Source organism: Limanda limanda, chromosome 12 (genome assembly GCF_963576545.1).
Source record: "Limanda limanda chromosome 12, fLimLim1.1, whole genome shotgun sequence".
Lineage (NCBI taxonomy): Eukaryota > Metazoa > Chordata > Actinopteri > Pleuronectiformes > Pleuronectidae > Limanda > Limanda limanda.
In genome coordinates, this window is record NC_083647.1 from 14,410,356 (window position 1) to 14,424,406 (window position 14,051).

The 14,051-nt window shown below is 40.7% G+C and overlaps 1 protein-coding gene across 2 annotated transcripts in view; it reads right to left on the bottom strand.

The window, feature by feature from the left end:
- Window positions 1–14,051, bottom strand: part of bahd1 (bromo adjacent homology domain containing 1) — a 33,715-nt gene that overhangs the window by 13,614 nt on the left and 6,050 nt on the right. The window contains exon 1 of one of the 2 annotated variants that reach the window (XM_061083020.1): window positions 7,298–7,354. The exons of the other annotated variant lie outside the window; for it this stretch is intronic. The gene's annotated coding sequence lies outside the window, so the exon portion shown is untranslated. Of the gene's footprint in view, window positions 1–7,297; window positions 7,355–14,051 lie in introns of those variants that run through there. 2 annotated transcript variants of the gene reach the window in all.

Sequence of the window (14,051 nt, forward strand, 5' to 3'; positions counted from 1 at the left end):
GACTTGTTTGTGGACTGAGTTTGGCAGTTTGTCCAGCGACTTGAAACTAGCGATTGAGACCACACTCCTAATGAACATGTTTACAGACACTTTCACATGGCTTCATTTTCAGACACGGAGTCTACGTCCCTCTGTATATAAAGTATTTTCTCACGACCAATTATAAATGTGTGGCAGTGAATTTTTCTGCAGAGATTCTGTCTGTATCTTCTCCGTTTCTCCTTATTTAGCTGTGTTAGGGACATTTTTGAGCTACAGCCTTTGGGCTGTTCCCAGCCAATAATAGTGCATAGGGCTGTGACTTTTTGATACCAGGTTATGTTATGGGGTCATTATTGTAGCAAAACTATTGACAAATGTGAGTCTCAATCTGTCTGTGTGTAATCAGATTTGTGAATGTGTAAAATAATCTCCAAATGTGTAATGAGATCTATAAATGTGTATTCTGAAAACATATTTTTAGATATTTATTATCACATGTACACTTCCAATAACGCACACACAGATTCTGTAAACATATTTGGGGATTTGCTTTGTACATATTTGACAATCTGATTACACACATAGATTTTACGATGTGAGTTTTTACACATTTTAAAATCTATTTAGACACACACACATTCTAAATACAGATTTGCAGATCCATGTATACCTTCACAAATCTCATTACACATTTGGAGATTATTTTACACATTCACAATTCTGATTACACACAGACAGATTTGAAAAAATGGCCCCATAGTAATATTGCTGCCTCTGTGTCTCTCCTCTGCTCTCTGTCACGGATGTATAAAGATGTTCAAATAAGGGCAGGGCTCAGCTACACACACACACACAGACACACACTAAGACGTGTGCACTTTGGCTGCATTCACACAAAATCCTGCACCTTTGGCGCTTCCTAAAGGCTTGTGTGAATGTTCAGGAGGTGTACGTTCCTCTGATTCACTGCTTTGTTCTTGCTAACGCTGCTCCCTCTCGTCAGCCGGGGATAAGGTGTAATGAATTGATGGCGTCTTTATAAGCCATCCTGCATGGTATACCTTTCATTTAAGATGGATAAAGTCGTTCTTTTTGGCCCATCGATCTACAATAAAAGATTTTTTTATACATTTTTGCTAATGTATGAAAAGCTAAAAGGGGACTCTCATTTATAACAGTATTCAGACCTTTTGCTTGTGGCAACTGGGGTCAGGTGCATCCTGCTCCAGCTGGGACAAACTGAATTGATTAGACAGAGTTTAGGGTGGCACACACCTGTGCATAGAAATTTCCATAATTCACACTGTGCGTCAGCAATAAGTAAGCCATGAAGAAAAGAGACTCCCTGTAGACCTCAGTGAAAAAATGGTGAAGAGGCTTAGATCAGGGCAAAGGCATAAGGAGAGGTCTTGAAGAAAACCGGCTCTAACATCCAAACGACATGAAACTGAGGCAGTCCGGCGACGACCAGAAGCATACAGTCGAGACCTAGGGACAAGTCATCGACCTTATTAATACCAGCTACTGAATTAAGTGTGGTAATATTGAATACTTTGTTTTGTCAATTAATGATTTTAGCTCTTGATTGTTGAAAAAAAAAAATTCACAAACATGTTTATGAGTGTAGATCAAAAAGATGGACGACGCATCTCCACTTCCTCCAACTATCCAGAAATGAAGCCCTGATATCCTGAAAACGAGCGCTGCCATCTTGTATATTTGGAGACAGACTCTACACAACAGAGATCGGGGGAAGGAGCCGTGGTAGGAAGCTCCCACTGATAAGCCACAAGCCTGTTTAAATCCAAACTTACTAACAAAATCAACCCGTGAACAAGCATCCCTGTGATTAGAACTAGAAATTTATTTGACTTCTACTTTTAAGTTTGAATTATGCTGAATCCATCAAGATGGAGAAGGCAGGAATCTGTACTGCAGCCAGCCACCAGCAACTTAGACGTTTTGGCTTCACTTTTACGAAGCTGTCTTGTCGTCCATCTTTATATACTGTATATGGAAAATGGTAGTTTTATGCTATTTCTTAATTAATTAATTCTTAATTAATAGTTTTTAATTAATTAAATGTGCAAAAAATATGAAGGGCTCTAAAGCTTATATGTTTTGTTTGTCTATGACTGACAAAACTTGTCTATAACTGACTTCTAATCTGATCTGGGTTTCACCATTACTAGAGGCAGAAACACACCAGGTCCACAAGCTGGCACAGAGTGAATCAACAGCAGCCATATCATAAGAGAAGCAAATAAGATTGACCGTCTGCACTTCACAGGTGTCCACTTCTCCGCACTCTCAACACAGAAAACCCACCTCACTGAGAGAAAAAACCTTTAAAGGAACTGATGAATCAACTGCCTGTGACCTTTATGCAATGACACTCCTGCGTAGAGCATGAAAAGATGGATCATCGTCCTTCTCACTGTGGCTCGCCTGAAACACAATTACGCCACTTGACCTCCAAGAAATAAGTGAACACGAGCCATTTTTATATATTAAGTGCCTCTTGAGCCGGAAAACCCTCCAGCTTTCACAAGCACGCCCTAAAATATTAGTTGGTTCCAATAAATGACTGATGCAAAATGTACAAGATCAATAAGGTAACTCATTTCTTTAACGCACTGCTTACATGTATATTTTCTATCTGCCCAGGTTGGTATAATAATACCTCTTTGTCCATTTTCAAGGGAAAAACTTCAAGCATCTCAAGGCATATTTTTGTCAAATCTTTCTACTACAGCAAATGGGCTACACTTTAGGTCTCTGAAATAATCCATACATCTCCTTCAAACTGTTGTAGGAAATATTACAATATAATGCAAACAGAGTTTAGTGTGTTATTTAAATATTGTTTAACTTGCAAATTGTTGCCTCTGGCTTTTAATGCCTCTCACACTTTCTTAGAGCCTTAAAATTACATTTAAATGTTTTGTTTAGTCCATTAAGGTCAAGTCATCCAGTAATCGACTGTTGTAATACACTGACTCAAGTACACAGTATAAGACAGTAGGAGGGACTCCACAGAAATAAATCATACCATCCACAAGTGCAGAATTTTAGAGGAAGAGTTTGTGGGAACCCTTCACCAGTTCAATGGTTTTATTTTGAAGGAAATGTATAAATAGTATTTTGATCTATGGGAGTCCTGATAATGAGAAACATCAAATGATATATATTCCATATGAGGGCAAAAGTGACAGCAACAAAGCTATTACTGACTGGAGCAGACTGGAGTTGATTGCAACATGTGACACATCGAGCCACCCACCCAACCAACCAACCAACCACCCGACCATACATCCATCCATCCATCCACCCACCCAACCATACATCCATCCAGGGTGTTTATCCTGTCAGCGTTGTGGGAGGGACAGAGTCAATCCCGTCTGACTTTGAGTGAGACAAACCTGCGCATGGAAGCAAAAAACATACAATACAAAAACACACAGAAGCCACAGCAGACCATCAGGTTCAAACCCTTAACGCCTGCTCTTATAAACCTATAACGCAAATGAAGTTCTTGCCCTTTCTGATTCTTCTTTTTATAAATCACATCACGTCATGTGTAAATGTCATCTGTGTGTTTATCAGTGAGCCCCTTATAGCTGCGACTGGGCTTTAGGTGATTATAGACGAGCAGTAAAGGGGAGTGTATGTACATGTCTACGTGTGTAGATGTGTGTGTTTGTTCTAATTTTGGTAGCATCTATAAGACATTTTCCAACACAAACACTGACCCTGTCAGGAGCACGCTTTTTGGTAATTTCAAAGGTCTAGGTTCAGGTTGGGGTAAGATGTGAATTGTGGTTAGGCTAAGGTTAGAATTAGGCATGAATTGGTTATGGTTAAGTTTAGGGATATGGTTTTGGTTACGGGGTCGACAATGAATGGAAGGCAATGCAAAATCCAGATAGTTATAGTTGTGCAAACCTGTGTGTGTGAGCATAATTGTGTGTAAAATCTTTTTACACTCTATCATAAGTGGTCTCTATCCCCATAATTCACACTGTACGTCAGCAAAAAGTAAGCCATGAAGAAAAAAGAAACTCTCTGTAGACCTCAGTGAAAAAAGTTGTCTCTATCCCCACAGTGTGATACTGTTAACAGTCATAAAAACTGTATTCTAAATAAGTCAAGAGACAACGATGAATAGTTATGACTCAATAAAACACACAAATTCAAGTATAATATTTAGCACAGTTAAATAACAGATTCACTAAACAGCTATGACAACCTGTTATGATGTAACATTTAATGAGGGGCTGTAAAACCAAAACTTACTGTGGGTTTTATTACAGTGCCTCAACTACAAGGAGCAAACAGAGCCAGTTTTATTTTCTTACATTTTTCCTCTCTTTCAATAACAATAATCGTATCTGCCTAAAGTAAAATGACTCTGAAGCTTGTCCAGGACCTTTCTAAAACCTGAATATAACTCTGTGTCTCTATTGAAGCATTTTAATGCGCTCTTAAAACAACTGAGAACGCAGCGGGAGTTGAATGGAACTAAAAATACAAACGCAGCTCGACTCTGGAGTGGACGCAGCGATCTGACTGGGCATTTTCAAACCATCTCAGTCTGCCCTTACTGCCGAAGGACTCGGTGAACCGTGAAATGCAATCCATGAGAGAGAAATTTAATTTCCAGATAACGAGAGGACAGAAGGAGCCTCACATTGAGCTCCTGTCTGCAGATATCAAATCAAGTTGCTTCATTTGAATAAGACAAGCATGCGGGACGGAAAAGACAAGAGCTCATTGAGGAGCGTCATGATTTCCCCGCGGCTGGACGCTCACCACGATGAGGGATTTTTAGGTTAAAATGAATTGTCTAGAAAATCAACTTTAAACAGGGCTCTAGTTCAGGAGCACTACAGCCTTATGCACAGCCGCACATGCACCAGCACAAATTCAGGTTCTTAAAAGCCCCAACATTTATTGTACATTAGTAAATTTGTATCTAGGGACAACCCCTGATTACTGGTTAAAAGCATAATTTGACTGATTATTTTTTAGATGTAAAGCTAAAAAAGTGGAACTTGGCTCATATCTGTTCACTGTACTTAAACTTAAAGAGCAGCTCCATCACAGGCGAGTCAAAGAAAGGTACAAGATAACGCCTCTGAAGCATCATTTTGACAGAATCTGAAACATGTTTATCCCTTTCAGACTTTTGCTGAATAATTCACTTTGCCCTTCTGAAATACTTGATGAATTAACTTTTTCGGGCCTTCAGGAGTTGTACATGTGCACACAGGCAACAGGACCTGCTTGTGTTTCTTGAGGTTTCCCAGAAGACTCTTGTATGAGAGGTGAAAGGACTTTAAGAAACACAAGTCCAGTTAGTTATGTGCGCATGTGCAACTCCTGAAGGTACCATGACCTGAATGACTGAGAATCTATACAGAATCTTTTTTTATATCACTGATGCTGTTAGCAGCATTTATATCTTACAGCTTGTTAACCTTGAGCTAATTATAGTTATTTCACACACTGTTGAGAAGTTTCATCAATAATTATGAATACAATTTTGAAAGTGTATTAAATTTATTGTATGTCGAATCTTAGTCTGCAAAGTAATTATACCTTAATATAACTAAATATAGATAAGATATGTAAACACAATTTTGTTGTGGTTTGTGGTTTGTTCCTCTGTTAATATATAATATTAAACACATAATATAGGAATGACATGAGCCTTAACGACTCACCAGGCATATTGTTTTATTGCCTAGTAGTTGCTCTTTTTTCTGATGTGTGCTTTTAATTATCCTGTGGGGCCCTTCTTATGCCTTGACACTTGTGTTGGGAACCAATGAGAAGATAATTCTTGTCCTTAATTTACAGGGAGTAAAAACACACTTACTTAAACGTAATGCAAAGTAAATGGAGCAGAACTGACACATAAAAGCTACTTGGTGATAATTCGGGCAGTCTCTTCTCCCAATGGCACCTTAACTGACTGTAGTTCTGTATGCATAAGGTCTTATATGGACATTTATATCAAGATTTTAAAATGTCATAATAGTCTATATCAATAATTTTCATGATAAATGTCACGTTATTGTTTCTTTTAAGTTCGAAAACCCGTTGTTTTGCTTCTGGGTAAAGTTTATGGTTTTACACTCTTCTATATGAGCAGAGAAAGACAAACAACCAAACATTTAAGAAATCTGAGGTCGATCAATCATGTATTATCCCTCCTCACAATAAGCATTAAATCAATATACTGAACTTTGGTTGTATTTGCTAAAGAAGAACATTATACTGTGATAGTTACTAGTTGTATTGTCCAACCCAATTTATTTTTATGCTTAAAATATTCATGTGAAGCTTCAGATTTATCCTGTGACCCTTTCAAGGGTCCTGACACTCACGGTGGGAGCCGGGGAGAAGATGAAATGGAAAGACGTGTCGTAAACGTAATGCAACCCAAAGTAAATGGAGCATGACTGACATATAAAAGCCACTTAGAGAGAGATTAATCCATGACCCAAAATTATCACCCTCTCCTGCTGATGGCATGTTAACCGACTGTGGGTGTATCAGGAGCAGGACAGAGGAAGAGGAGGAGGAAGAGGGGGAGGTTGCCTGACTGTCACACACACACACATACACGCACACACAAACACACACACACACACTTATCGAGAAGGACATGGTGTGGAGCTGTCATCATGACACACACACACACACACACACACACGGGGGAAGTAAGCCCTGAGGCAGCTGGTGTGCAGCTTCAGATAATAGTGCATATCACCAACTCCACTTTCCTGGAGCAAACCAGCAGCTCAACAGTCCTAACACCACCAACACCAACCATCATCCACCACCAACACCACCTCCCTGCTCCACCTCCATGCACACACACACAGACGCACTCCTCTGGATGTGGAGGATTTCAGATATAAACGCAGTTAAAAGCAGATGTGTGTGTGGAAGCAGGCGTGTGGTGGAGCTTGTAGTTGGCCATGGTGGTGGTGGTGGTGGTGGTGGTGGAGGACAGTGTGGATGTGACAGCCTGCGATACGCGAGAAGTGGAGGAAAAGCTCCACAGCGGGGAAACGAGTCTGAAACACCCGGACATCCTCGATCAATGTCGGCGTGCGTGTCCGCGCGGAGCCGCTGGTCGATATCAATAATAAACCATCGTGGATCATTATTGTGATGATCATTATTCGGAGTAAAAGGCTACAGCCCGAGTAGTTACACGCAGGCTACACGCACCGACCCCCCCACCCCCCTCCCTCCCGTCTCTCCAACTGTGACGGGAGCCACAGCCGCGGATCGTCGTTACCTTTCCGTGCGGGTCCGAATCCGGGAGAAAAGCATCCGCGTCCCGAGTCGCTTCCCTCGGTCAGTGTCCAGGCGGCGGGGCGGCCGAGCTGCACTGGGATCCGCGGAGCGAGCAGCCCACGGTAGCTGGAGACATGGTGAACAAATCGGTGAGCGGTGACCTACTTCCGAAGTGGCATGCTGGAGATAATATCCATGCGCTGCCTTGCATTCACATTCACATGCACCGGGACATCCCTGCGTGATCCTCCTGCAGGGACTAAACTCGGGCTCTGCTCGAACACTTTGCAGGATTCTTCAATATCCAGCGTTTCCCCTCAAATATCGATATATGATCAATTATTGGAATATTTGGGGTTTATTTTGCCAGGCAGAGGCCAACAGCAAACTCCTCCCAATAGGACCACTTCTTCCAAATAGAGACATCAACTGAACCTTTCAGTGATATAGTGTGGAGGATGTATTTTCTATTGATTTAATCCTAAAATATGCTCAGAATTTAAAAGACACAAGGAGAAATGGGTGCGAGATGATTAACAACAGGTTGCCGACTATAAAAAGTAGAGCTATATTGTATTGGATACAACCTTAAAATAACTTTAAACCATCTAATTAATTAAAATAGTCTATGAGCCCATACAGTAACATGCACGACCATAGTACTTCATTATTTGCATCTTAATTAAGAGGCAAACAAGGAGATAATATAGAAAATAAGCTGAAACTATGATAAAAAATATAGAAACACAAGTTGTCTACTATAAAAAGTAGAGCTACAGTATATCAAAATTCTACAGTAAAATAACTTGAATCACTCCATATTAACACATAACATAAGAAACACCCCTCACTGTGCATACAATGAGCCTTGTATAGAAAATAAGCTGTACACTAAGATGTATAATACACTTGTTGCCTGCTTTACAAAGTAGAGCTCCTGTGGGAGTCATAATATTCGGATATTACTGTAAACTAACTTTAAACTCCCTGAATTCCTTATTGAAATATAACAGAAGTATGTCTGTGCATAAAACACACTCTAATGAGCCATAACAGTCAGCCCTCTAATGACTGAATTATAAAACAATCAAAGGATAAATAACATCATATTCTTCTCTTAATAGTGAGGAAAATACATAAACTAAGCATCAAACTCCTATGAATAAAACACAGATAACTTAGATGAAGGAAAGCCAACTGGGTCCTTAGGGACAATTATAGCAGGCGATTGCACGCCCACTTAGACTCACTATATTAAAATCCATATGGTGATATTGCAGAAATAATAAGATCATTATAAATTCACTGTGTAAACAGCACACTTAAGTCCCTCTCTGTGCAGATAACACTATCATTGGCACTATTATGATAGTACACTGAATATCTTTAGATTTTGGACACGTAAAGATGTCTCATTGGGCTTGTGTTACTACTTGATGACATTTTAATCAAGAAAACTATAGATTAATCAATGATGAAAATGGAAGCTGTAAGCCTGGAATTAACACTATAAAATGTGATTGACTACATCATAAAGTCATGGAGCACACGGAGTCCCATTGCAACAGCCACATAAATGTTATTAAGTATACGATCACTGTCAAGTCACTAATGAGCCCTATATCAAATATATGAATCCCTAAAGGAATATTCGACTGTTTTTTTCCCTCATCAGATTAATGACAGCAGAAAATAGAAGCATGTATCCCACTTAATTAGTCTCATTTACTGTATCCTTTTCTCTTAATGACACATGCAATCTAATAATATGGATGAGCGATCTGTCCCTGCTCCTCATTTATAAGCCTGCTGCTGATAAGATTGGCCTGTTGTGACACACGTGCACAAAATACACACGCACACACACACGGGCTCACGCAGTCGATGACGACCGCTCAGCTCCATGGACTCCCTCAGTGGGGGGTTCAATTTACAAGAAAACTTCAATATCTGCTCCAAGCAGCAGTTTCGGTCTCTTAACAACACACCGATTTGGAGAGGCACCGGGTTATCAATTTAGTGTGAAGTCAGAATCAAGCTTTACTGGAATAAATGCGGATTGTCCTCACCGCCGTCAGCTTTACACTGTGTAATTAACAGCTGTAAACGAGCCGAGTGTGTTGAGTTAATGAGGCATGAGCAGTGAACCAAGCTGAGGGAGTGTAGACTGCTGAGAGCTGACCTGCTCTGCAATAAACACACTCTGCAACGCACTGCAGAGAGACGACCGCGACGACTCAACGCCTCCCGCAAGCAGGAAGCACTCAACCACTCACCGATACCTCTTTTACACCAAAATTAGTGAGTAGACAGCAGTTTTTTTTTGTATGTAGGCCCATCCGCTAAAAAAGGATGATTGACCCCTTTCCAATCGCCTGGTGCCTCATGTTCAACATCACCAGAAGCTCAGGTGCTCTCTCCCCTCTCATGTTCACCCGTTTGTAATTTTTCCATCACTGCCGCTTAAAGCCAGAGCCGATAAAAACCTGCGTAGAGCAGAGTCCTTTGACCCGGAGTGAATGCTGATTGCGTCCATTCCCACTGCAGACAAAAGCCAGATGTTGGCAGGTGTTAGTGGGTTTTTTGACCAGTGGAAAAATGGCTTCACTCACTCACTCACTCCCTCACTCACTCAGGCTACATCCACACTTCAGTGTTTTCATTTGAAAGACATCAGCTCCATGACAGATACGCCTGGCGTCCACACTACCCCGGAGATTTAGAGCTACTAAAACAGAAAAGATTGGAATCTCTTTTTTTAGTTTGAAAACTCTGGGGCCGTGTTGTAGTCTGAATGGGCAGAAATGTTTAGAAACAATGACGGAGACATTCCAAACCGCAGCCATGACGTAGCCTTCGCTGATTCGTCAGGCTCCTATCACATGACCACGCACGAGAAGAAAACAACCAAGCATTTTCCGGGGCTTCATATACAGAACATGACCTTGAGTTGCTGACCTTGTTGTCCAGGGTAGGTGAGCGGTCATGTTATATGTGTTTTCAGTTAGAGAGCCAAAGTACTTGTGTGGAAAGAGATGGTTTTATCATAGGAGGGATGTGACTTACTGACTCACTCAGTCACTCACGCTACAGACATAGAGCAGATGTGTAAAATTGCTGTGCGCTCACATGTTCATTGTGCGCTCACACGTTCATTTTGTCCTCACTACTGGAGATATTTAATACTTCCTTCATCCAGCGTTAAAACAACGTTTTGTATTCAACCTGAGGGGATCAGAAAAAGCTGTGAACACAAACACAACACTTCCAAGTGTATACGTCAAGCTTGTTAGCAAAAATTTGCTCATTATACGTCTGCCAGACACAGAACATACATAAACACTCATTTGAAGTTGTGCTTCTGGCAACCTGTCCAACATCCGCTCTCCCTTTGGCTCTGGTTCTCGTCTCTACCAGCTTCGCACCAACATTACACTGGCAGAGCAGTGAGACTGAGCCAAGACATGAACAGTGGCGTTGGTTACTTTCAACAATGAGGTTTGTCAGGGCATTTATTTTGTCAGCATGATAACCCGAAAACCAAAGAAGGGATTTCCACGAAATTAAGTGGAAGGATGGGACATGGGCCAAGAAATAACTTTTTTGGCAAAAGAAAGGGTTTTTTTTATCACCATCTTTGAAATTACAGTATTTTCTTGCCAAAGTTTCCCCTTTTCATGGAATGAATGGATCTGGATGATGAAAAATGAGGCATATTACGGGGACAGATATCTATTAGTGTGTGCAATCTGGTGCAGCTTGACTGAATATAAGGCAACTTTTGGGCCTTTGCGGGGGTATGTCCTCTATCGAATGCCAGGTAATTATCAGCAAAGACTGAGAGAGCAAAATGAAAGGAACACTGAAGTAGGCTAGTAGTATATCAGAGAAAACACCACATCACAAATTTGACCCACAGTTTCCTTGATGGGGATCAGGGAGAAATCAATGTCCTGGTTTAAGAGATGTAATATGACTAAGACGATACAAACGACCACAACTCTTAAGTGATGTTGTATCGTCTTAGTTTGCTCTCGACCATCTTCCCCACAAATGCCTCTAAACTGACTACATTTGGTCATTTGTCTTGCCCCAGAAAGCCTCACATCAGGGAGATATTCACTGTGGATGATGAATTTGTCATTCTGAAGTAAGAGAGCGAAATAACACAGTGATACTTTATTGATCCCTTCCTCCACTTGCCCCTGCCTGAAAAGTCACAGCTCAGATTGTGCTACAGACCAGCCGCCACCGAGCTGCCGGGGCATCAGTGCACTGTAAACAAAAAGTTTACAAAAATATCCACCGCACGCTCTCGGACTGAGAGGTTATTTATAGGAAGAGGTAACAGCTATGATGTAAAGTTGGCTCTGTTGCTTTTAAAGAAGTTTGTAGCACAGAACTTGATAGATTTACATTTTCTCAAGGCTATGACTATTTAAAAGAAGAGACAACACATTCTTCCTCTTGCAAATAAAACATTGATTTCATCAGAAATGACAAATTGCCTTATTTTAGTCAGCTTCCAAAAAGTGAGCCTAAAGTATTCGAGTTTGGTGGCTGGCTGCAGTATCGGTCAAAAATTCTCCCTTCTCCATGTAAGTGGATGGGACATGGACAAAACTAAACAGTCAAAGTACATGTCAAATATATTTTAGTTATGGTAGTTCTCATCATACTGATGCTTTTCCCCGTGTTCGTTTTTTCCTCGATAAGTTTATTTAAAATGTGTTATTTGATAGTTTAAAGATAGACAGATTGACAGATGAGAGTGACTCATCATTGGTGGAGCCCCTGTATAGGCGGGACCACACTGCTGTGGCTACATACCTAGAAAATACAGGTCTTAGGGAAGCCAGTGCACAGAATTTATTTTATTTATTGTTTCATTTTATAAGTACATTTTTTGTATGTAGTCTTCAGTTTTATAGTGGCCACTTTTTAAATGGTACTGTAGAAACAAGCTCAATGTTTTTGCTGTCAGACTCTCTCACCGCTCTAAAAAACAAAACACTTTGCACAACCTGCTTAACTCCGAACAGCAGAAGGACACAATTAGTGACGAGATGTTGAACAGAGTGAAGCATTTAGCAGCTGAGGAGCCAGATACTCCCTTAGGATTTGGTAGAATCTAAAGAGCAGAGCTAAAGGAGGGGGAATATTGGTCTTAATATTGGTGATTCTCCAGATGATCAGAAACATGACTCCAAATAGTGCTGAATGTACGAAAAAGCAAATGTCTGTAAAAAATATATTATACTCATATTCAGGTTCGTAATTAGAATTTGTGTTATTACTTGAAAGGGGTTAAACGCTCTAATGTTCAGAAAACACATTACTGTCACTCAAACTGTCAATTGCTGCGGCTCCTCTTTTCAGCCTCTGTCTGAAACACTTGCTTTTGGCTCCTGTCTCTTTAAGGCCCGACCCATGAAAAAGTCCAGCCTGATTGATTGGCCGGCTGGCCAACTCTGTTGTGCTTGGTCAACCTGTAGGAAATGTCGGCCTTCGCTCTGTCTTTCCCTGGCTTTTTTAGGTGGTCTGCCAGACTAGCTACACAGAGATCATTATATAAATGTGAGGCGCGCTATGAACGAGGTGTTTAAGGAACTTACTTAAGGTGAACTTGGGATTTTTGAACTTTGTATATCTTTCACAGATACAAGGGTCATCAGTCTCCCTATGAAACCACATTTAAATGTACTAGACCTGTATTTATGTGTGGATCTGCACCAAATTACACATGTTCATTAATATCAATCCCCTAAAAATGCCAGATTTTTTTCATCAAAATCCAGAAAAAAAAACATTGTTTAAGAAAACGATGTGTTCTTGCATCCTTCCACCGATAATTAGTCATTTCTGCAAAGCTCGGATCTGACTTCCCCTCCATTGACTCAGCGCCTAAAGGGCCGGCCGCAGCCTCACATACAGGAAGACAAGAGGTTTCACTTTAGTGAGGCTCCAAACCTTTGGGATTTCCCTCCTTGCCAACATCATCTTCAGATACAGCACACAACAATAGTAACAATGTAAATCTGCCTCTTGTGAAAAATACCCCCCCTGGCTGCTGTGCTTGTGGTTAAACACAACAACGTGTTGGCTTAGCCACATAAAGGAAAGCGGCAAGTAGCTCGGCAGCGAAGGTTTACTGTCAATTTCCCAATCCAGAGGGAGAGGACGAGGAGTGTAGCTAACTTCCTTACATTGATATTTATAATTTTATCGGGATTATTCCTAAATACACAAGTATTCCAGTGAACTGACTCATAAGGCCTGAAAACATGTGTATGTTGACCAAAGCCGTTTTAAACACAGTGTGACACAGAGAAGTGTTTGTGTCATCCATGGCTAATGGCAACAGTGTGATTCATGACTGCATGGGCTGTTTGTGCGATAACAACTTATTCACACAACCTAGTGTTTGTGTGGGTTAAACGACATTTGAAGGAAGAAAGTGTATAAATTGAAGACTGAATTTTTTTTTATCCCAGCACCACAGCATCGGAGAACACATGAGGGATTTTCCAGGGGAAATACATGAAAACAAAAAGGATGCATAGTGATGACACAGCCGTGAAACAACCGAGACAGTGAAAAAGTGGGTAAAGTCGATAAAATCAACAAAAAACGGCCGAAAAGACAAAAGCATATTGCTTTAAAAAAACTCTTTTAAAAAGGTTTACGACTAACAGAGCAAGTAGTAAGCTGTTATTCCTCATCGTCAGTGTGCAGCCTCCAGATGTAAAGATTAG